The 25298-nt window shown below is 38.0% G+C and overlaps 1 protein-coding gene across 10 annotated transcripts in view; it reads right to left on the bottom strand.

The window, feature by feature from the left end:
• Positions 1-25298, bottom strand: part of NCALD (neurocalcin delta) — a 445233-nt gene that overhangs the window by 68808 nt on the left and 351127 nt on the right. The window contains exon 1 of one of the 10 annotated variants that reach the window (XM_059902285.1): positions 15698-15838. The exons of 7 other annotated variants lie outside the window; for them this stretch is intronic. The gene's annotated coding sequence lies outside the window, so the exon portion shown is untranslated. Of the gene's footprint in view, positions 1-14952; positions 15031-15697; positions 15839-25298 lie in introns of those variants that run through there. 2 more of the 10 variants (XM_059902286.1, XM_059902290.1) reach the window with 2 other exon arrangements.

Here is a 25298-nt window from a genome sequence, read left to right as displayed (position 1 = left end):
TTTCGTCTTGTTTATGGTTTCCTTTGCTGTGCAAAAGCTTTGAAGTTTCATTAGGTCCCACTTGTTTATTTTTGTTTTTATTTCCATTACTCTAGGAGGTGGATCAAAAAAGATCTTGCTGTGATTTATGTCAAAGAGTGTTCTTCCTATGTTTTCCTCTAAGAGTTTTATAGTGTCCAGTCTTATATTTAGGTCTCGAATCCATTTTGAGTTTATTTTTGTGTATGGTGTTAGGGAGTATTCTAATTTCATTCTTTTACATGTAGCTGTCCAGTTTTCCCAGCACCACTTATTGAAGAGACTGTCTTTTCTCCATTGTATATCTTTGCCTCCTTTGTCATAGATTAGTTGACCATAGGTGCGTGGGTTAATGTCTGGGCTTTCTATCTTGTTCCATTGATCTATGTTTCTGTTTTTGTGCCAGTACCATATTGTCTTGATTACTGTAGCTTTGTAGTATAGTCTGAAGTCAGGGAGTCTGATTCCTCCAGCTCCATTTTTTTGCCTCAAGACTGCTTTGCCTATTCGGGGTCTTTTGTGTCTCCATACAAATTTTAAGATGATTTGTTCTAGCTCCGTAAAAAATGCCATTGGTAATTTGATAGGGATTGCATTGAATCTGTAGATTGCTTTGGGTAGTATACTCATTTTCACAATGTTGATTCTTCCAATCCAAGAACATGGTATATCTCTCCATCTGTTGGTATCATCTTTAATTTCTTTCATCAGTGTCTTATAGTTTTCTGCATACAGGTCTTTTGTCTCCCTAGGTAGGTTTATTCCTAGGTATTTTATTCTTTTTGTTGCAATGGTAAATGGGAGTGTTTCCATAATTTCTCTTTCAGATTTTTCATCATTAGTGTATAGGAATGCAAGAGATTTCTGTGCATTAATTTTGTATCCTGCAACTTTACCATATTCATTAATTAGCTCTAGCAGTTTTCTGGTGGCAGTTTTAGGATTCTCTATGTATAGTATCATGTCATCCGCAAACAGTGACAGTTTTACTTCTTCTTTTCCAATTTGTATTCCTTTTATTTCTTTTTCTTCTCTGATTGCCGTGGCTAGGACTTCCAAAACTATGTTGAATAATAGTGGTGAGAGTGGACATCCTTGTCTCGTTCCTGATCTTAGAGGAAATGCTTTCAGTTTTTCACCATTGAGAATGATGTTTGCTGTGGGTTTGTCATATATGGCCTTTATTATGTTGAGGTAGGTTCCCTCTATGCCCCCTTTCTGGAGAGTTTTTATCAGAAATGGGTGTTGAATTTTGTCAAAAGCTTTTTCTGCATCTATTGAGATGATCATATGGTTTTTATTCTTCAATTTGTTAATATGGTGTATCACATTGATTGATTTGCGTATATTGAAGAATCCTTGCATCCCTGGGATAAATCCCACTTGATCGTGGTGTATGATCCTTTTAATGTGTTGTTGGATTCTGTTTGCTAGTATTTTGTTGAGGATTTTTGCATCTATATTCATCAGTGATATTGGTCTGTAATTTTCTTTTTTTGTAGTGTCTTTGTCTGGTTTTGGTATCAGGGTGATGGTGGCCTCATAGAATGAGTTTGGGAGTGTTCCTTCCTCTGCAATTTTTTGGAAGAGTTTGAGAAGGATGGGTGTTAGCTCTTCTCTAAATGTTTGATAGAATTCACCTGGGAAGCCATCTGGTCCTGGACTTTTGTTTGTTGGAAGATTTTTAATCACAGTTTCAATTTCATTACTTGTGATTGGTCTGTTCATATTTTCTATTTCTTCCTGGTTCAGTCTTGGAAGGTTATACCTTTCTAAGAATTTGTCCATTTCTTCCAGGTTGTCCATTTTATTGGCATAAAGTTGCTTGTAGTAGTCTCTTAGGATGCTTTGTATTTCTGCAGTGTCTGTTGTAACTTCTCCTTTTTCATTTCTGATTTTATTGATTTGAGTCCTCTCCCTCTTTTTCTTGATGAGTCTGGCTAATGGCTTATCAATTTTGTTTATCTTCTCAAAGAACCAACTTTTACTTTTATTGATCTTTGCTATTGTTTTCTTTGTTTCTATTTCATTTATTTCTGCTCTGATCTTTATGATTTCTTTCCTTCTGCTAACTTTGGGTTTTGTTTGTTCTTCTTTCTCTAGTTTCTTTAAGTGTAAGGTTAGATTGTTTACTTGAGCTTTTTCTTGTTTCTTTAGGTAGGCTTGTATAGCTATAAACTTCCCTCTTAGAACTGCTTTTGCTGCATCCCATAGGTTTTGGGTCGTCGTGTTTTCATTGTCATTTGTCTCTAGGTATTTTTTAATTTCCTCTTTGATTTCTTCAGTGATCTCTTGGTTATTTAGTAACGTATTGTTTAGCCTCCATGTGTTTGTCCTTTTTACGTTTTTTTCCCTGTAATTCATTTCTAATCTCATAGCGTTGTGGTCAGAAAAGATGCTTGATATGATTTCAATTTTCTTAAATTTACTGAGGCTTGATTTGTGACCCAAGATGTGATCTATCTTGGAGAATGTTCCGTGCGCACTTGAGAAGAACGTGTAATCTGCTGTTTTTGGATGGAATGTCCGATATATATCAATTAAATCTATCTGGTCTATTGTGTCATTTAAAGCTTCTGTTTCCTTATTTATTTTCATTTTGGATGATCTGTCCATTGGTGTAAGTGAGGTGTTAAAGTCCCCCACTATTATTGTGTTACTGTCGATTTCCTCTTTTATAGCTGTTAGCAGTTGCCTTATGTATTGAGGTGCTCCTATGTTGGGTGCATATATATTTATAATTGTTATATCTTCTTCTTGGATTGATCCCTGGATCATTATGTAGTGTCCTTCCTTGTCTCTTGTAACATTCTTTATTTTAAAGTCTATTTTATCTGATATGAGTATAGCTACTCCAGCTTTCTTTTGATTTCCATTTGCATGGAATATCTTTTTCCATCCCCTCACTTTCAGTCTGTATGTGTCCCGAGGTCTAAAGTGGGTCTCTTGTAGACAGCATATATATGGGTCTTGTTTTTGTATCCATTCAGCCAGTCTATGTCTTTTGGTTGGGGCATTTAATCCATTCACGTTTAAGGTAATTATCGATATATATGTTCCTATGACCATTTTCTTAATTGTTTTGGGTTTGTTTTTGTAGGTCCTTTTCTTCTCTTGTGTTTCCCACTTAGAGAAGTTCCTTTAGCATTTGTTGTAGAGCTGGTTTGGTGGTGCTGAATTCTCTTAGCTTTTGCTTGTCTGTAAAGCTTTTGATTTCTCCGTCAAATCTAAATGAGATCCTTGCCGGGTAGAGTAATCTTGGTTGTAGGTTCTTCCCTTTCATCACTTTAAGTATATCATGCCACTCCCTTCTGGCTTGCAGAGTTTCTGCTGAGAAATCAGCTGTTAACCTTATGGGAGTTCCCTTGTATGTTATTTGTCGTTTTTCCCTTGCTGCTTTCAATAATTTTTCTTTGTCTTTAATTTTTGCCACTTTGATTACTATGTGTCTCGGCGTGTTTCTCCTTGGGTTTATCCTGTATGGGACTCTCTGTGCTTCCTGGACTTGATTAATTATTTCCTTTCCCATGTTAGGGAAGTTTTCGACTATAATCTCTTCAAATATTTTCTCTGGTCCTTTCTCTCTCTCTTCTCCTTCTGGGACCCCTATAATGCGAATGTTGTTGCGTTTAATGTTGTCCCAGAGGTCTCTTAGGCTGTCTTCATTTCTTTTCATTCTTTTTTCTTTAGTCTGTTCCGCAGCAGTGAATTCCATCATTCTGTCTTCCAGGTCACTTATCCGTTCTTCTGCCTCAGTTATTCTGCTATTGATTCCTTCTAGTGTAGTTTTCATTTCAGTTATTGTATTGGTCATCTCTGTTTGTTTGTTCTTTAATTCTTCTAGGTCTTTGTTAATCATTTCTTGCATCTTCTCAATCTTTGCCTCCATTCTTATTCCAAGGTCCTGGATCATCTTCACTATCATTATTCTGAATTCTTTTTCTGGAAGGTTGCCTATCTCCACTTCATTTAGTTGTTTTTCTGGGGTTTTTTCTTGTTCCTTCATCTGGTACATAGCCCTCTGCCTTTTCATCTTCTCTATCTTTCTGTAAAGTGCCGGACACCGGACCGCCGACTTCCTCGTCCCTGTCAGTCTACATATTAACTTTTTAATCTACTTTTTCCCCAGGAGACCATTCCTAAAGGTGATCTCTGGTTAAAAACTTTTTATTTCCCCAAAGGTATTTTTGATTATCCCTGATATTTTCTGATCTTTATGAGATTGTAAATTAAGCTTTACTAACTGAAAATATAAACCCATACCCATTAAGAAACAATTAGTTTTTAAGAAACATTGATTCCTCAACCTCTTACTGTTCGATTGAATTTCAATTTTTAATTGGCAATTTAATTTAGTTAAAACTCGTTAATTCCTGCTTTAAAGAAACAGTTATCTGAAGTTCAAATGCTTGAGTTCATTTCAGGGTTCTTTTTCTTCTGTTGAAGTGAAGTAAAATGAAATATAATGCTTTTTAATTTAAAAATATTAATAGTGGCTATTTTAGGCAGTAGAATATTAAAAGTGAGGTTTATTTTCTTCTTCATATTCTTCTGTATTTTCTGAATGTTCTATCATAAACATATATTTATTCTATACTTAAGTTTCTTAGAATAGAAAACTAATATAGGACTATTTGAGAATATTACTGGGACCAGAAAATCTCAGGTTCCATGGCTTTCTCTTTGACAAGCAAGGTGGCAAGCTAAGTGATTATATAAAAATTGTATTGAATATGGTTTAAGTAGGTGGGTTGAAAACATGTATGTCTGAAATCTCTGCATCGTGGAACTTTGTGTAAACTTTGCTCAGTGTAAACCTAAGAAATTTCCAATTATTTGGGGACTTTTAACAGGGAATTTATTTATTTATTTATTCGTTTACTTACTTATTTATTTATTTATTTATTTATGGCTGCATTGGGTCTTCGTTACTGTGCACAGGCTTCCTCTAGTTGTGGCGAGCAGGGGCTACTCTCCCTTGCGGCACGCGGGCTTCTGATTGCAAAGCACGGGCTCTAGGTTCGAGGGCTTCAGTAGTTGTGGTACGCAGGCTCAGTAGTTGTGGCTCTCAGGCTCTAGAGCACAGGCTCAGTAGTTGTGGCCACATGGGCTTAGTTGCTCCACGGCATGTGGGATCTTCCTGGACCAGGGCTCGAACCCGTGTCCCCTGCATTGGCAGGCAGATTCTTAACCACTGTGCCACCAGGGAAGTCCTAACAGGGACTTTATTAATTGAAGACTTCATACAAAAGAAAGAGGAATCATAGGTTTATTTCAAACTTCCTTAAAATGTCCCTGTTTAAAGAAAGTAGAATGATGGTTGCCAGGCCCTGAGGCGGGGGCTGGGGGTAGGGGGGAGAAGGATGGAGAGTTAGTGTTTAATGGATACAGAGTTTTGGTTTGGGAAGATGAAAAAGTTCTGGAGATGTGTGGTAGTGATGGTTGCACGACAATGTGAATGTACTTAACGCCACTGAATTGTACACTTACAATGGTTAAAATGGTTAATTTTATGTTATGTATATTTTACCACACTAAAAAGTCCTTGTTTCTTAAATCTAGATATGATTTAACACGATTTCATGAGACCTCTCCTTTGTTTACAGTATCCCCAAATCAGCATCTTTTTGTCAACCCATAGCATAACTAAATTTTGCACCTTTAACAAAGTAATCCTCTTGGTGACACTGTTGATGGAGCAGTTAGGCCTTTTGGTCAGTCTTGGTATTAATCCCTAGCCTGTTTTGAGGGCACGAGGAGGAAGAGAATTCTTTTCTGAAGAGCAATGGATTGGGTTTTTAAAGCTGGAAGTTGGCCAGCAATTTGGAGGTGAGCATAGCAGATTCTAGTGACAGTTACTTTTATATACAAAACGGAATTTGGACCAGAGGTTGCATCTTTCTTAAATAGCTTCTATTTTGTGAAAACATCCTTGGGATATGCCAGAAAATAATTTCATGAAAACTATAACTTCCACTTAAATTTCTGTTCAAGCTCTCTATAAAGAAAACCCCCAAGAGAGTGAATGGTTTGCTTTAACTACCCTCAGCAGTTGGCCTTATAAGAGAGCTCAGGCTCACCAAGTGTTCCATGGCCATTCAGGAGTGAATGGCCAGGAGGTAGCAAGGAACATCAACGTGGGCAATGGCCTCAGGAAATAGAAATCGATTTCCAATCTGCATGGCTGCCAGGAGCTATGGTGAGTGATGGTCTGTGTACAAGTGTAAAGCACACCTTTACTCTCCATCAGAGACTGAGACAAGTACTCCTCTCAACTGGCTTAAAATCTTTATGTGATTGGAGATTTTAAAATTATATCACAGATTCAATTCCCATGAGGCATTGGACTTTAGATACAGTACTAACCTGCATGGTGCTGTGGTGAAGTCATCATCAATATCAACGTGTGACCTTAGATATCACCAGAAGGATTAACCAGTGGTGTTTCTGTTAAGTACACAGGCATTTATTTTCTAACATTCTTTTTACTGTACATAACTATTATACACACTTTGGCATGTATAACTTACAAATATGTTTCTTGAGAATGGGATGTTCTGATTAAGAATATTCTGATAGCTGCCAAACACATATATTGATGGCCAGTTTTCAAAGAGTTGAGATACAATGAAATGTACTACCAAAATTAAAATTAAAACTTCACTGAACCATAGTTAAGTCTTTCACTGATGACTTAATCAAAAGATTTATCAGAATAACGGTGCAATGTCCCAGGGGGTTCACAATGAATATCAATTATCATTATAGTATAGTTCTACAGAAAACGTTATGAAGGTTTGAATTTTCAGTTGGTTTGGGTTTTATGTGAATGTGACTTTGTTAAATAGTAGATTATATTCTTTTAAAATATGAAGTTAACATAGCTCTCCATACAGATATCACCCAGCTAAAGTTAAAAGCCATTTACACAGTATTGAGGGCAGAAAAGAATTCACATTTTTTTTTAATTTAAGAAGTTAGAACTTTTGTATGAGAAAAATGGAGGAAAAGGAATCATTTAGCACATATTCGTAATTAAAATAAGCTGTCTAAAGCAAAAGGAGACAGGGTTATTAAACTATTATAATACCACTTGACACATGTATCACTTACCTGCTCCCAAACTTTCACTAGCTTCTTGCTGTCAGATCAAATCCAGTTTTTTAAAATTATTATTTATTTGTTTGTTTATTTTTGGCTGCGTTGGGTCTTCGTTGCTGCACGCGGGCTTTCTTTAGTTGCGGCGAGCGGGGGCTACTCTTCGTTGCAGTGTGCGGGCTTCTCATTGTGGTGGCTTCTCTTGTTGCAGAGCACAGGCTCTAGGCACACGGGCTTCAGTAGTTGTGGTGCGTGGGCTCAGTAGTTGTGGTGCACGGGCTTAGCTGCTCTGTGGCATGTAGGATCTTCCTGGACCAGGGCTCGAACCCATGTCCCCTGCAGTGGCAGGTGGATTCTTAACCACTTCGTCACCAGGGAAGTCCCCAGTTTGTTTTAAATTGATAAATTCTAGGTCCTCCACAGACCCACCTTACAGGTTGTACATTTTGTTTTTTCCCAGCCATTTTCTTGATCTCAGATGGGTGAGTGTCTACTTCTGTTACTAGGAATGTACTTATGATGTTTCTTATTCATGAGCAATCCTTTCACTCCTGGTCATGCCAAATATTCTGTATCTTTTGAAGCCCAACTCAAAGTTCACTTCCCCTCTGAAGTCATCTCAATGCCATATACCCTTTCATAGTTAATGTATTCATTAACCACCTACCAGAGATTTAATAAGTGGTTACTATGTGTCCAGTGCTACACTAGGCACTATAAGAAGTTGTACCCAGCGTGGAAGACAAAGCTCTGGACCTCAGTTGCATATGCTGTCCGGCCTCCCCAACTAGACTGTAACCCTTTCAAAGACTGGCTGGTCCTATGTTACCCTCGTAGTATCCTACTTAGCTGGGACATTTTGGGTGAGGTGGGACATGTGTTGGTCACTAAAAGGTCTAGGTGACTGGACCACATCTGCCTGGTGTTAGTGGTGAGCAAATGAGAGACAACTGGAGGAACCTTACCAGTCCTTGGACACAAAGGAAATCTTTTCATAGGTGCTCAACAACAGGGCCCACTATATGGAATTAATACATGTTGAATGAATACAGCAAAAGTGAACAAACCAATTAGCCTTCTTAAAGGGAAGGTGGGAAGACCCTCAGGATAGGGTGACGTTTAAGCAAGAAGAAAGTCAGAGGTATTGATTTCTCTGCAGCAGAAGAGACAGAGATGCTTCCTTGAGTCAGGACCTAAGGACTACATTTCTGAGTATTTCAAATACTCGGTTTGACCAACACATGGAGCCGCAAGCCAGTGGGACAGCTGCCATTTTGGCAGCTTTACTAAAAGAAAAAAAGACTTTGCTGAATGAGCTAAATCTTACCTGGCAGAGAGAAATCCCCTAGCTTTACTATAAATCATTAGAGCAGAAAAATAGGTTTAGAAGCATTGGAAATGGGCCAAAAGAGAGTGTCAAGGAGACAGCAGGATCTAACAATAGAAAACTAGGCAGCAGGTTAGACAGAGTAGGTGTGAGAGAGACAAAAGCAGATACAGAGACTAACCAGTGACCAAGGGAAAATGGCACAAGTACTGCTATCTACACAGGAATCTCCTGTCGAGAGGGTCCCAGCCAGGAGGAGGCAACGAGGGAGATTTCACTAATGCATACAGTCCATCGCAGTGTAGCCCAAATCTTCTCCTAGAACCAGCAATAGCATTACTATGTAGGGACTCTCTTCCAAATTTATGAACAGGATATGTACCCAAAGCCCATTTGTAATTTAATTGGTAACTGAAATATATTTTCCTCCAGAAATTATTTTAATTAGGTTAGATACTTATGCCAAATCCCCAAAACCTATTTAATCTACATGTACTTCCAGTTTAGTCCTTTACACAGGTATTTTAGTGATTTCTAATTACCCCATACATTCCAGCTGGTTACTCTGGTTGCCTAAGAAATAATTCTAAAATTTATGGACTTAAAACAACAACAATTTTTATTTTGCACATGAATCTGCAATTTAGGGCGTGGCTCAGCAGGGACAGTTCATCTCTGGTTCACTTGGCATCAGGAAGGGTAAGGGGGACCTGGGGCTGGGGCCTGGAATCCTCGGAAGGCTTGCCCACTCACATTTCTGGCAGTTGATGCTGGTTGTCTGGCTGAGATCCTAGCTGGAGGTGTTGGCTGAAACCTACATATGGCCCCCCTATATGGTCTGGGCTTCCTCATGGTGGCTGGTTTCCAAGGGCAAATGTCATGTGTAAGAGAAACAAAGAATAGCCGAGAGAAAAAAAAAATTGAATTCTTTTTCAAATCCAGCCTTGGAAGTCATCTAGCATTGTTCTCACTGTGCTCTATCAGTTGGACCAATCACAAAGCTCATGTGGGTTCAAGGGGAAGGCAATAGACTCCACCTCTTGAGGGAGAGTAGCAATATTCCAGAAGAGCAAGGGGGAGTAGATATAATTGGAGAGAAATTATAAATTGAGAATTGGAGAGATATAGATATAATTGGAGAGAAATTATAGATATAATTGGAGAGAAATTATAAATTATAAATTGGAGAGAAATTGGAGAGAAATTTAAAAATAGCATCCCACAATAGTGTACAATCTGCCACAACATATAACATTACTTCTAGAAAAAATATTTTTTCTAGAAAAAATATTCCAGCTTAAAAGGTAATACAGCATAGTGACTCTAGAGCCAAATTCCCAGAGCTCTGTTATATACTTGTGTGATGCTGGACAATGTGCTCAAGCTCTCTGTTCCTTAGTTTCCTCATTTATAAAATTGGGATGTTGTGAAGAAAAAACAATAGTTATTTTGAAAAAAGCTTAGAAGACTATCTAGCTCTCTAAGTGTCAGCTGTTCTCATGACACCAGGGATACACGTCCTCCAACTTCGGCAGTGGTACTTCCTGGTTCCTGGGGGGACAGTGGTGGTGGCAGCACTACCAGGGGTAGAAAATGAATGATAACAGTTCACATTATTGAGTACCTAATACCTGTCAGTTACCATGCCAAGTAAACTGACTTAAAAATCTATAAGGTAGGTACTAATATTATCCAGGTAAGAAAACTGTGACTTTGGTAACTTGCCCAAAGTGACACCTGCAAGTGGTAGAGACGGGATTTGTCCCCAGATCAGTTTAACTAGATGGAAGGAGCCTGAATCCCTGGATTACTGCATGGAGCAGAGCCTGTCTCCCAAATCTGATTTGTGGCTGAGTGAAAAAGGAACAGTACTGTATTATGCCGTTGGGATTTGGGGTTATTTATTAGAGCGGTGAACCTATCTTGACTGGGGGAGTACAGGGAAGATGGGATTGATATGCTTGAGCACAACTAACTTAATGATTCCTTTCATAAGATGAAATGGCTCTTGTTATTTGCATAAGGCAGGGTATATGCATAAAAGAAAATTATTCTCTAGGTCAGTCCCTACCAGTCTCATATATCTTCTGAACAGGAGAGGACAAACAGCTTTTGGAAATAGGGCTGGGTGTACTGATCTGGAACCCTTGACACTGATATGAACAGACTGCTTACAAATTAGGCTGACTGTTCACCAGCTGAGGAATGCCTCTTCTAAGGTTTGACTCTGGTGTAAAATCTAATGGTTCCCAGGTTGTTTGCTTGTCTCTTTTGTTTTGATTTCTTTCCCTTATAGAGAAGATTCTCTTTTTGACTACGCTGGCCAGCACACCTGTGAGGGAGAAACCTTGGCTGCTGTTACACTTAGGTCTCTGGGCAGGTACCCTATATAGTTAGACTGTAAGTTCCATGATGGCAGAGACCTTGTCTGTCCTGTTCACCACAGCATCCCTAGTGTCTAGTCTAATGTCTGGCACACAGTAGGTGCTCAAAACTTATTAAATGCATGAAAGACTGAATGTTTGAATAAAAGCTCAAGCAAACAAAAGTCAGAAGTCTATAAAGTTAACTTGGGCTCTTTATGCCAGTGGCATATCCCTCAAAGACCACATGAGGGAGGAGCCCAAAATGCCTACTACGATACTGTGGATGCAGTAGCCCCTTGATAAAATGCTTGCTGATTGAGTGATGCTACCTAATGCTTCACCTTATCCATGGTAAAACGTGGGAAGGCACAGGATCAGATAACTATTGTGGGATGCTATTTTTAAATTTATCTCCAAGGATGTTGTAAATATGGCCGTCACAAAAGTGGTCGTGCTTTTAGTTGTATGAATCACACGAAAGTCTATGGGAGTCAGCAGAGCGTCAGCCAAAGAGTACAATACTCTTCTCAACATTCACCTCTCATGGGTAGGGTTTAAATTCATAAAAGTCAAGCAACTCTAGAATCATCCATAAAAGAATTCATCTTGGCATGAAAGCAGTTTGCAGTCTTTGGTTTTCTGCACTCACTGGAATTCAGAGATCAGAAAATATGGACAATCCTCCTTTTAGGACAGGCAGCAGCTGGACTATCTTTCAGACTAGAGATTTCTTTCTTGAAAATCAAATATAGAACTTGAGTGTGATGTAAGTATACTATGTTTTACATTAATGTAAACTAAAGTTTAAAGGGATGCTATGTCTCTAATTAAAGGCATTTACAGAAATATGTCCAAAAACTCCCTAAAGTTCACTGCAGAAATAAAAAGAACAGACTGTTTGTGGTTTGGAGTAGATGGCTCCGTTGGATTTAAATATTTATCATATAATTTTTGTATCGAAGTCTTAATGGGCACTAACTTTTATGGCATCACTTCTGGAAACAATAAAATATACTGCATTTTGGAATGCTATTTCTAGTTGATTTCCATCACAGGGTACCATTAAAATAACAGTGGATTTCATGAAAAATAATGGCACATTCCTTTCCAACTGGAGTCCGAGATTTTTGACTTTTTCCAAGTTTCTTTATCAAGGTGCCACAGACACTCAAAGCCCCTGAAGAAGGTGTTCTTTTCTAGTCCAAAGAATAAGAAATGTTTGGGAAAATCCTCTTTCGTAATTCCCCTGAGAACACATGAAGAAAAACTGCTAAGCTTCCATTTCAAATGTTAGGGATTTGGATTGAGTTTAAACACCAGCTTGTGCATAATGTCATAGCTCCAATTTTCTTATGCTGGGGTGATGGTGCTGATGTAATAGAAAGGATGCAAGGACTAAATGCAGAGCTGGAAAGGCAGCGATACACGACATCAGCCAAATAACTGCAAAGTCACTTAGTTAGCTGCAGAGGAAAATTAGGCAATATCTTCTGCTAGCTAAGAGTGACGTGGGAAATGAGACAATTCTTATATAAGTCACCCTAAACAATAATATTAATATTTCCTGTGTTGTTCTTGAATATCCAATAAGTCAAATAAGATTTTGCGTTCAGATTACTTGGGAAGTGTCTCCACTCCCCATTTCACTTTGAATGAATGTCTCCTGTTCCAGGGACCTCTGACAGGTGAACCAGCAGGCTCTATCAAGAGTAACTGAAATTTACATTACAATTGATCAATTTACGCATGTATGTGCTTTACATCAAACTGAAAAGTGACATAAATTCTTTAATGCTCATTTCAATTGTTGTGAGCACACAAAGTACCTTCTAGAATATTTCTTCAGCTACGATCTCATATGACATCCTGCATTCTTCATGAAAGTGCTACTTGCTTATTTTCTTTGACTGGATAAAGGTCCCTTTGTAAATAGCTATAGTCTTACTTCTATGGTCCATGGTTTTAACTTGCATAATTTGCGTTAACACTATAAAGTTTTTCCTCTTAACCCCTGTCTAACTAGGTATGAGCTCAGTCCAAGTACACAAGCCTACTTATGGATTAAGGAGGAAAACAAAAGAAATTTACAATTTGGTAGCGATGTGGATACCACCCCTTTCACAGAGAAATTAGAGAATACTGTGAAATTCACACATTCAGAGAAAAAATCAGATGTGGTAGAGCTGAATGTGGAAATGGTGGTGTGGATTTTGTCCGGTGCAGTTCCAAGACCTTTTAGCATCACAAGCTTACATATCATTTAACTCAGGAGTGGAGGGAATTCATGGGATCCAGGAACTTGGATGGGAAAAATATTCTATCTTTAGTTTCACTAACCTCAAAGTAAAATTTAGATTAAAATGTAGAGCATAAACCACCGTACCTGTGGTTTTGTTGCCAAGAGAAATCACAGATATTCTCACATCACATTACAGTCACTGTAGCCATCTCGAAATACCTTTTATGTTCGTCACTACTTCAAAATTATGGTAGTTATTATAACTATGGTAGTAATTATAACTGCTGCTAATTTGTTTTATTTAATAGTGAATTATTGACAACACACACATCACAATTTTAAAAATTTGGTTAATGTATTTCAATAAAAGTAATTCCCTTTGTCATCCTGCATATTTTGTCATGCATTTAAAATCATCATTCTAAGAAGAACCTATAAGCTTCACCAGCCTGCCAAAGAGGTCCATGGCACCCAAAAGATTAAAATCCCTTGAAACTGTACATAAAGCATTTAATAATGCAACATCCAGGTTTCTAGAGTAAATCATTCCTTGCTAGTATCTTTTGAAGTTGAAGCAAACTTGACCTTGAAATCAACACAGTCTCATTGCTGTAAATAGATGATTCTGATGAGAGTCATTTTTTCCCCTTATTTTGCCATAAGAAAAGACCTGTAGATTCTAAAGTACTTCTGCCATCATAGCATAGGTTGTTTTCTTCTAATGATAAACTTTATCATTGTCATTTTGCCAATCAACACTAAAATATTCACTCATTTCGTATTGCTGAAATCCAGTCTGTTTTATTAGGGCACTGAATACAATCATTTTATAACTTTAAAACATAGAGAGAGCATCAAGAAAATCTTCACTACCTGGAAAAACTATAACGAAAATCCCTTATTTTGAGTAAAAGAAGCAAACATCAAAGTACCCCATCAAAGACCGCTTTTAAATGACAGTGCTACTGGCTACGGGTCCTACTCATGCTCACTTGAAATTCTGCAAATCAATTAACATTATTTCTAGGAGTGTTAAGAATAGGGCCTCTGAGTTATTATAATTATGAGATAAATTAAACAATGAGATAACGCCTCAGTAGATGTGCCTCGAGTGTAAGCACATTAAGACTTTTTGGAAAATCCTCCATGGAGACTCTGGCCAAAAATAGACATATCAAATGCCAGCAAGTTAAATGAATATTCACTCACTGAAAGCTATTGAGAAATTATTTATACACTCACAATTATTCACTTATTACTGAAGCTAAATACTGTTCAAAATGTTCATCTCCAAGAGTAAAATAAAGGTGATCAGAATTCAGAAACTAATAAAGAATATAGAAAAGAATAATATATTCTTGCTATATTGATATATAACTCACATACTGTAAAATTGATATGTAACTCACATACTATAAAATGTGTATTCTTCATTTACATAGTTAAACCATTATTTTTCTATTCATCAAAATAGTAGGTATATTACTTGTGCTGCTCTAAAATTTGCCTTTTTTTCCAGTTAAATTTGTAAGATTTAGATACCTGCTTATAAATCTAGGCTCGATCAACTTCAGTACCGGAGGTTTTTGTTGAATTACAAGCTACAAAAACCATCCAACTTGTGTGCAATAATGGAAAATTCAAAATTACTAAACTTGGGAAAGAAATGAACTACAACAACGCAAACCCCCCTCCCATTTGCAGTATATATTGTTATAGGAATAGAGATTAAAAGCTTTATTAATCACAGTTATCAAATTACTCATTCAAGATCTAGAGCGATTTTTAGTGGCTATTTATATCTGTTTGAATTAAAGTAGATCTACCAATGATAATTTAGTTTTAAGGCTACTGTTTTCTTCTCTAGGTAATTATTTCAATTTTTAAAGATAAAAATAGCTTACATGCCTCCTTAGTGAAGACCATCCAATGCTATTCTCTTCACAGCTGAATTTTCAGAGGAAGATACTGAAAATGTGCACTTTGCTCTAAGAACCAAAAAGCAACTGCATGAGCACATGTCAGAGGTTCCACCCCAACTTCCTTGGCATACTGCGGATTATTTTTCTCTAAACAGGAAGCTCTTGACAGTTTTCCCTGGTATTTTCAGAATACTTTATTTACTAGAAGAACCCCAACTTTTGCTTCAAAGTATAATGTTCTTTCCCGCCGTTCCTATTGTTGCTAATTACGAATGCTACAGACAAGACAGAAACCAAATACCAAACTACTCTCGGCTGATTCAGAATATGGTAGAAAATATAAAAAAAAAAAAACAAAGTTAGCAACATATTGCAAGGCTATGCTGGAGTCTTTAAACCCAAAGCAATACTGAAGGGAGGATTCCTGGAATTCAACGGGGAATATTTGGCTCACGCTGCAAAACCTGTATCTCTAAATAATGTCATGTTAGCAAGTGTTGAACAGGAAAGGCGGTTATATTTTAACCTACTTCACAGAACATGAGTCCAAATTTAACCAAATGCCAGAGATTCCACCCAAAATTAACAACCAGAAGCTGCTTCACATTTTTCTCCTGGTACAACAATAATTGTTCATGAAGACAAACTTGTAAGAGGTAAGAGAGAGGGGAAAACCACAATGATCTACAAACACATCTAACTATTGCATATAAAGCAAACTAATTACCTCACACAGAAGAAGTGCAGGATTTAACAGTCCATGCTCCGCAGCCCCTGGGACGCAGAAGCAGCAGCGGCAGCAGCGTTGAGAGCAGCAGCGGCGGCCAGCATCCACCAGATTCTCACAGGCCTTTGCCTGTGTGGACTCAGCCACAGACTCTGCCTCCGGCTGACGTCAAAGTCCCTGTCACATGGCCAGATGAAAGCCAAGAGAGCATTGGTTGTCGTAGCAACCACAGAACAGCTCTGAAATTATTTCAATGGGTCATCTGTCACTGTGATGTGTATGTGTTTGTGAGTGCATGTGAGTGAGTGTGTGTGTGTGTGTGTGTGTGTGTGTGTGTGCATGCACATACCCCACAACCATCACGGACAGCTACCCAGCAACCTCACCCCTTGAAGTGGTGACTAAAGAGTGCCTACGACTTTCCTCTTCAAGGCTGTTCCTTACAGTTTCTGGCAAGAAAATGCATGCCCCTCTGAAGTTCCCATTGGTCTCACTGTCACCAGCATGAAGTTTGTGTCTCTCTCTGTAGAACAGAAGGAAAGAACTAAGAAATTCTGGGGGTAGTATTCCAAGCTAATTAAATCTATTTGTAAGTAAATGGATAAAAACAGAAGCTCAAGGGGAACTGGAAGAAAAGATATTTTTAAAATGATATAAGAATCCACATCAATGTACTGAGACCAGGCTAGTAATGGAAAGAAAGAGAAGAAACATGGGGCGTGGTGGCCCTGAGTCAGATGAGAGTCTAATGAGCCTCACATCAACTAGGATGGGGAATCAGGTGAGATGAATTCAGGATCCCTGCATTGCAAAATGTCTATGCAAGGATGAACGACCAAAAGAGTTTCAAAACAGTGCTACTTTAAAATACTTTACATTTTAAACTTTTTTGGATTTTTACTTTGGGGGTCACCATACAGGTGCCAAATCCTCCCCTTCTAAATGCTCTTGTGCACATCCCTTTGGGACTCAGCATGGAGTAAATGGGTGTCCCCAAACACAAACTTCAGTGAAAGCCTAGGACAGCAGAATAAAAGGAAGGGCCGGCACATATTCTAACTTCAGCTTCATTTCCTTTAGGACAACCCTACCTTACTTCTAACTCCACACCGTGCTTATTTCCTAGTTCATTCTCCCTCTTAATTAATAGGAAGTCCATTAAATAAGATGAAATAAAATGCAGAGGAAGGTACTCTGAAAAATACATCCATTGAAACATATACCATTCAAAGGGGAAAGAGGTTAAAAGGCAGGGAGAAGAGATTGCTCTCAAAATCCTAAGGACCTTCCCATGCTCAAGTTATCAGGATTTCTTCTGGCTGGCTTCTGCTGGCTTCTTTAAAAAGAATAAAAGTAGCTCTAGGGTGCTACAAAATATAAATGGAAACTAAACCAGCTGAGCAGACTACATTTATGTCACTGCAAAAGAATGAAATTTCTGCAGTTAGAGTCAGGAATTACTTCCAGCACAGTAAGACTAATGTTCAAACTGACCATAGAATCCCCCTATTCCATCTTCCTCTCCCTTCACTTCTGTCCCAGCCCCACCTGGGAGAAAAGATACATTTTTATTTGCAAAGTTATTTTCCTGATGCTATCAGCTATAGCACTGCAAAAGTAAAATCAAAGTGCAATGCTATAATGAATGCTCCCCCCTTTAATTTCAGATTAATGATAGCTAGGAATTTACCTGTTAGCACAAGGACAATTGGCTCATTGAATCCAATGTCTATCTAAATGGGTCAGGATGTCACACCAGTGGTAGATTTCAGCAACTGTCACAATTCACAAATATGTAATTTGTTCAGGTTATAGTTCTGGTTCTCTGTCAGAAATGTACATCACAGCAATGAGGGGAATGGGAAGAAAGGAGAGAAAGCATTTCCTTCTAGACTTCCAGGGCCCCATGTTCTCTGAGCTGCCTGCTTTACCAGCTCTTTGACTCCAAATCCATGGCTGCCTGATCATCTCTTCCTCTTTATGCAGTGAAACTGCAGTACCACAGTTTGCCAATAGGTGATGTCCTCTGAAACAAGAAGTTATCAGTTCTAAAAATTCCTAAAATTCTGGCCTTAAATTAGTTTAAAATTCAACAAATACTAACACCTTTTTATTTTGAATCTTCTATCATTTTTAAGACTAAATAGAGGGGGATCTTCAAGATGGCGGAGGAGTAAGACATGGAGATCACCTTCCTCCCCACAAGTACAACAAAAATACACCTACATGTGGAACAAATCCTACAGAACACCTCCTGAACACTGGCAGAAGACCCAGACTTCCCAAAAGATGCCTGAAGGCGACCTACACACAGAGCAGGGCCAAAACCAAAGCTGAAGCCCAGGAGCTGTGCAAACAAAGAAGAGAAAGGGAAATTTCTCCGTGCAGCCTCAGGAGCAGCAGATTAAATCCCCACAATCAACTTGATGTACCTGCATCTGTGGAATACCTGAATAGAATATGAATCATCGCAAAACTGAGGTGGTGGACTTGGGGTTTGCTGTCTGCGACTAATTTGTTTCTAATTTTTATGTTTATCTTAGTTTACTTTTTAGCGCTTGTTATCATTGGAGATTTGTTTATTGGTTTGGTTGCTCTCTTCTTTTTTTAATTATTTTTTTTATTTTAATAAATTTTAAAAATGTTTTAAATTATTTTATTATTATTATAATTTTTCTTTCTTTTTTTCTCCCTTTTGTTCTGAGCCGTGTGGCTGACAGGGTCTTGATGCCCTGGCCTGGTGTCACACCTGAGCCTCTGAGGTGGGGGAGCTGAGCTCAGGACATTGGTCCACCAGAGACCTCCCGGCCCCACGTACTACCAATCGGTGAGAGTCCTCCCAGAGATCTCCGTCTCAACGCTAAGTCCTAGATCCACCCAGTGGCCAGCAAGGTCCAGTGCTGGATGCCCCATGCCAAACAACTAGCAAGACAGGAACACAACCCCACCCATTAGCAGAGAGGCTGCCCCAAATCATACTAAGTTCACAGACACCCCAAAACACACCACCGGATGTGGCCCTGCCCACCAGAAAGACAAGGTCCAGCCACACCCACCAGAACACAGGCACCAGTCCCCTCCACCAGGAAACCAACACAAGCCACTGAACCAACCTCACCCACTGGGGGCAGACACCAAAAACAATGGGAACTACGAACCTGCAGCCTGTGAAAAGGAGACCCCAAACACAGTAAGTTAAACAAAATAAGAGAGAGAAATATGCAGCAGATGAAGGAGCAAGATAAAAACCCACCAGACCAAACAAATGCAGAGGAAATAGGCAGTCTACCTGAAAAAGAATTCAGAGTAATAATAGTAAAGACGACCCAAAATCTTGGAAATAGAATGGAGAAAATACAAGAAATGTTTAATAAGGACCTAGAAGAACTAAAGAGCAAACAATGATGAACAACACAATAACTGAAATTAAAAATTCTCTACAAGGAATCAATAGAAGAATAACTGAGGCAGAAGAACGGATAAGTGACCTGGAATATAAAATAGTGGAAACAACTATACCAGAGCAGAATAAAGAAAAAAGAATGAAAAGAATTGAGGACAGTCTCAGAGACCTCTGGGAGAACATTAAATGCACCAACATTCGAACTATAGGGTCCCAGAAAAAGAAGAGAAAAAGAAAGGGTCTGAGACATTTCAAGAGATTATAGTTGAAAACTTCCCTAACATGCTAAAGGAAATAGTCAATCAAGTCCAGGAAGTGCAGAGAGTCCCATACAGGATAAATCCAAGGAGAAACACACCAAGACACATATTAATCAAACTATCAAAAATTAAATACAAAGAAAAAATATTAAAAGCAGCAAAGGAAAAGCAACAAATAACATACAAGGAAATCTCCATAAGGTTAACAGCTGATCTTTCAGCAGAAACTCTGCAAGCCAGAAGGGAGTGGCAGGACATATTTATAGTGATGAAAGGGAAAAACCTACAACCAAGATTACTCTACCCAGCAAGGATCTCATTCAGATTCGATGGAGAAATTAAAACCTTTACAGACAAGCAAAAGCTAAAAGATTTCAGCACCACCAAACCAGCTTTACAACAAAGGCTAAAGGAACTTCTCCAGGCAGGAAACACAAGAGAAGGAAAAGACCTACAGTAACAAACCCAAAACAATTAAGAAAATGGTAATAGGAACATACATATCAATAATTACCTTAAATGTAAATGGATTAAATGCTCCAACCAAAAGGCATAGATGGGTTGAATGGATACAAAAACAAGACCCATATATATGTTATCTACAAAAGACCCACTTCAGACCTAGGGACACATACAGACTGAAAGTGAGGGGATGGAAAAAGATATTCCATGCAAATGGACATCAAAGGAAAGCTGGAGTAGCAATTCTCATATCAGACAAAATTGACTTTAAAATAAAGACTATTACAAGAGACAAAGAAGGACACTACATAATGATCAAGGGATCAATCCAAGAAGAAGATATAACAATTATAAATATATATATGCACCCAACATAGGAGCACCTCAATACATAAGGCAAATGCTAACAGCCAAAAAGGGGGAAATCGACAGTAACACAGTAACACAATAAGAGTAGGGGACTTTAACACTCCACTTTCACTAATGGACAGATGCTCCAAAATGAAAATAAATAAGGAAACACAAGCCTTAAATTACACATTAGACAAGATGGACTTAATTGATATTTATAGCACATTTCATCCAAAAGCAACAGAATACACTTTCTTCTCAAGTGCTCATGGAACATTCTGCAGGATAGATCATATCTTGGATCACAAATCAAGCCTTGGTAAATTTAAGAAAATTGAAAACATATCAAGTATCTTTTCTGACCACAATGCTATGAGACTAGACATCAATTACAGGAAAAAAACTGTAAAAAATACCAACACATGGAGGCTAAACAATAGACTACTAAATAACCAAGAGATCACAGAGGAAATCAAAGAGGAAATCAAAAAATACCTAGAAACAAATGACAATGAAAACACGATGACCCAAAACCTATGGGATGCAGCAAAAGCAGTTCTAAGAGGGAAGTTGATAGCAATACAGTCCTACCTCAAGAAACAAGAAAAATCTCAAATAAACAATCTAACCTTACACTTAAAGCAATTAGAGATAGAAGAAGAAGAGTGACCAAAAAAACCCAAAGTTAGCAGAAGGAAAGAAATCATAAAGATCAGATCAGAAATCAATGAAAATGAAATGAAGGAAACAATAGCAAAGATCAATAAAACTAAAAGCTGGTTCTTTGAGAAGGCAAACAAAATTGATAAACCATTAGCCAGACTCATCAGGAAAAAAAGGGAGAAGACCCAAAACAACAGAATTAGAAATGAAAAAGGAGAAGTAACTACTGACACTGCAGAAATACAAAGGATCATGAGAGATTACTACAAGCAACTATATGCCAATACAATGGACAACCTGGAAGAAATGGACAAATTCTTAGAAAAGCACAACCTTCCAAGACTGACCCAGGAAGAAAAAGAAAATATAAACAGGCCAATCACAAGCAATGAAATTGAAACTGTGATTAAAAATCTTCCAACAAACAAAAGCCCAGGACCAGACGGCCTCACAGGCCAATTCTATCAAATATTTAGAGAGGAGCTAACACCTATCCTTCTCAAACGTTTCCAAAATATAGCAGAGGGAGGAACACACCCAAACTCATTCTACAAGGCCACCATCACCCTGATACCAAAACCAGACAAAGATGTCACAAAAAAAGAAAACTACAGACCAATATCACTGATGAACATAGATGCAAAAAGCCTCAACAGAATACTAGCAAACAGAAGCCAACAGCACATTAAAAGGATCACACACCATGATCAAGTGGGGTTTATCCCAGGAATGCAAGGATTCCTCAATGTAAGTAAATCAATCAGTGTGATACAGCATATTAACAAATTGAAGAATAAAAACCATATGATCATCTCAACAGATGCAGAAAAGGCTTTTGACAAAATTCAACACCCATTTATGACAAACACTCTCCAGAAAGTAGGCATAGAGGGAATTTACCTCAACATAATAAAGGCCATATATGACAAACCCACAGCCAACATCATTCTCAATAGTGAAAAACTGAAACCATTTCCTCTAAGATCAGGAACAAGACAAGGTTGCGCACTCTCACCACTATTATTCAACATAGTTTTGGAAGTTTTAGCCACGACAATTAGAGAAGAAAAAGAAATAAAAGGAATACAAATTGGAAAAGAAGAAATAAAACTGTCACTGTTTGCAGATGACATGATACTATACATAGAGAATCCTAAAGATGCTACCAGAAAACTACTAGAGCTAATCAATGAATCTGGTTAAGTAGCAGCATACAAAATTAATGCACAGAAATCTCTTGCATTCATATACACTACGGACGAAAAATCTGAAAGAAATTAAGGAAACACTCCCATTTACCATTGCAATAAAAAGTATAAAATACCTAGGAAGAAACCTACCTAGGGAGACAAAAGACCTGTCTGCAGAAAACTATAAGACACTGATGAGAGAAATTAAAGACGATACAAACAGATGGAGAGATATACCATGTTCTTGGATTGAAAGAATCAACATTGTGAAAATGACTATACTACCCAAAGCAGTCTACAGATTCAATGCGATCCGTATCAAACTACCAATGGCATTTTTCACAGAACTAGAACAAAAAATTTCACAATTTGTATGGAAACACAAAAGACTCCGAATAGCCAATGCAATCATGAGAGAGAAAAATGGAGCTGGAGGAATCAGGCTCCCTGAATTCAGACTATACTACAAAGCTACAGTAATCAAGACAGTATGGTACTGGTACAAAAACAGAAATATAGATCAATGGAACAGGATAGAAAGCCCAAAGATAAACCCACACACATACGGTCACCTTATCTTTGATAAAGGAGGCAAGAATGTACAGTGGAGAAAAGACAGCCTCTCCAATAAGTGGTGCTGGGAAAACTGGACAGCTACATGTAGAAGAATGAAATTAGAACACTTCCTAACATTGTACACAAAAGTAAACTCAAAATGGATTAAAAACCTAAATATATGGCCAGAGACTATAAAACTCTTAGAGGAAAACATAGGCAGAACACTCTATGACATAAATCACAGCAAGATTCTTTTTGACCCACCTCCTGGAGGAATGGAAATAAAAACAAAAATAAACAAATGAGACCTAATCAAACTTACAAGCTTTTTGCACAGCAAAGGAAACTATAAACAAGACGAAAAGACAACCCTCAGAATGGGAGAAAATATTTGCAAATGAAGCAAGTGACAAAGGATTAATTTCTGAAATTTACAAGCAGCTCATGCAGCTCAGTATGAAAATAACAAACAACCCAATCCAAAAATGGGCAGAAGGTCTAAACAGACATTTCTCCAAAGAAGATATACAGATTGCCAACAAATACATGAAAGTGTGCTCAACATCACTAATCATTTGAGAAATGCAAATCAAAATTACAATGAGGTATCACCTCATACCAGTCAGAATGGCCATCATCAAAAAATCTACAAACAATAAATGCTGGAGAGGGTGTGGAGAAAAGGGAACCCTTTTGCACTGTTGGTGGGAATGTAAATTAATACAGCCACTATGTAGGACAGTATGGAGGTTCCTTAAAAAATTCAAAATAGAACTACCATACCACCCAGCAATCCCACTACTGGGCACATACCCTGAGAAAACCGTAATTCAAAAAGAGACATGTACCACAATGTTCATTGCAGCACTCTTTACAATAGCCAGGACATGGAAGTGTCTATCGACAGATGAATGGATAAAGAAGATGTGGTGCATATATACAATGGAATACTACTCAGCCATAAAAAGAAAAAAAACTGAGGTATTTGTAGTGAGCTGGATGGACCCAGAGTCTGTCATACAGAATGAAGTAAGTCAGAAAGAGAAAAACAAATACCATATGCTAACACATATATATGGAATCTAAAAAAAAAAAAAAATGTTTCTGGTGAACCTAGCTAGGGGCAGGACCGGAATAAAGACACAGATGCAGAGAATGGACTTGAGGACACGGGGAGGGGGAAGGGTAAGCTGGGACGAAGTGAGAGAGTAGCATTGACATATATACACTACCAAATGTAAAACAGCGAGCTAGTGGGAAGGAGCTGCATAGCACAGGGAGATCAGCTTGGTGCTTTGTGACCACCTAGAGGGGTGGGATAGGGAGGGTGGGAGGGAGACACAAGAGGGAGGGGATATGGGGATATATGTATACATATAGCTGATGAAATTTGTTATACAGCAGAAACTAACACAACGTTGTAAAGCAATTATACTCCAATAAAGATTTTTTTTTAAAAAGACTAGTATACTTAATGTATACTGACTTGGACACTCATATTATAAGTTAAAATTATCAGTGGACTGACCTTCAAAATGAAAAGTGGATACATGTAATCCTTTTTTGTATAGCATGCTTCCAACCTGCCATCACTCATTTCCCTTTGAAAACTGTCTAGAATTAGAGATTCCTCTTACAGCTAAGGAAGTCACTGGTCTCTTGCAGGGTAGAAATTGTGACAATGATCTCTTTGGAGCTCAGGTTTCTACCCATTTGGCTAATTATTCCAAATGTAGGTAAAAATATCATAGGAAATACATATGAGGGCCTTCTCCAATCACAGCCCACCACATTGAAGAGAATATGAGTCATTTTCTTTTTAAAATAATAACTCATTTTTTTAGGTGAAAATGATTCACTTAATTTAAAAATACCCATTCAAAAATACTTCTGCACCATAGTTTTCACTTGCTGTATGAATGTCAGGGCTGCTTATTATTAGTTTGACCACTTTGCCGGAAATAACAGTTAAATGCCACTAAACAAGCATTCTGACTTGGGTTCACATACCTGAATTAACAGGTGTTTTAGGCAATGAGTAGACAACTATAATCAGCCTTTTATTTAATGTTTCTAGGCAGAAATGTGCTGTATCCCTGTCTCAGCATTAGTGGGAAGGCCATAGACCTATTTTTTGGAAGCACTGGGTTCAAATCTCATCTGGGCAAGTTACTCAAGTGCTCTGAGCCTCAGTGCCTACATCCTAAGGTAGTTGTGAGGATTATAAACTTTAAGGTTTTTAAAAATTCTAATACCCTGTGACAGGGTCAGTGGCTCAATGTATATGTCATTTCTTACTTATCTGTCTGACTCTGATAAGTCTAAGACCTTCAGGGAAAGGATGAATCTTATTCATCTCTACAACTCTATGGTTAATAGCACAAGGACCAGAACACGAATGCTCAATAAATGTTGAGTGACTCCTCAAAATGCTGAGAAAGAAATGTTTCCTTTTCCTTCCTGCTAACAGAGAAGAGAGAGCCTCCCCTCAACCTCCCAAAAAGGCAAAGGAAGGAAAAACAAAACCAAAAGTGTTGAGTTAATCACAAAATTTTCTAGCGATGAATGGGCTCAAGTAAATTTGCCAAATAAATCAAACTTATCTCTATTAAATCATATTTATTATGAGTGCACGTAAGTTACATGCTGATGTATTTTATGTTTATAGCTGTTGATGTTGGATAATCTTTTACATTAACTGATTAATCGAGCAC

The sequence above is a fragment of the Balaenoptera ricei genome, chromosome 17 (assembly GCF_028023285.1).
Source record: "Balaenoptera ricei isolate mBalRic1 chromosome 17, mBalRic1.hap2, whole genome shotgun sequence".
Classification (NCBI taxonomy): domain Eukaryota; kingdom Metazoa; phylum Chordata; class Mammalia; order Artiodactyla; family Balaenopteridae; genus Balaenoptera; species Balaenoptera ricei.
The sequence above is the reverse complement of the archived record's forward strand: the minus strand, read 5'-3'. Positions and strand labels throughout refer to the sequence as shown.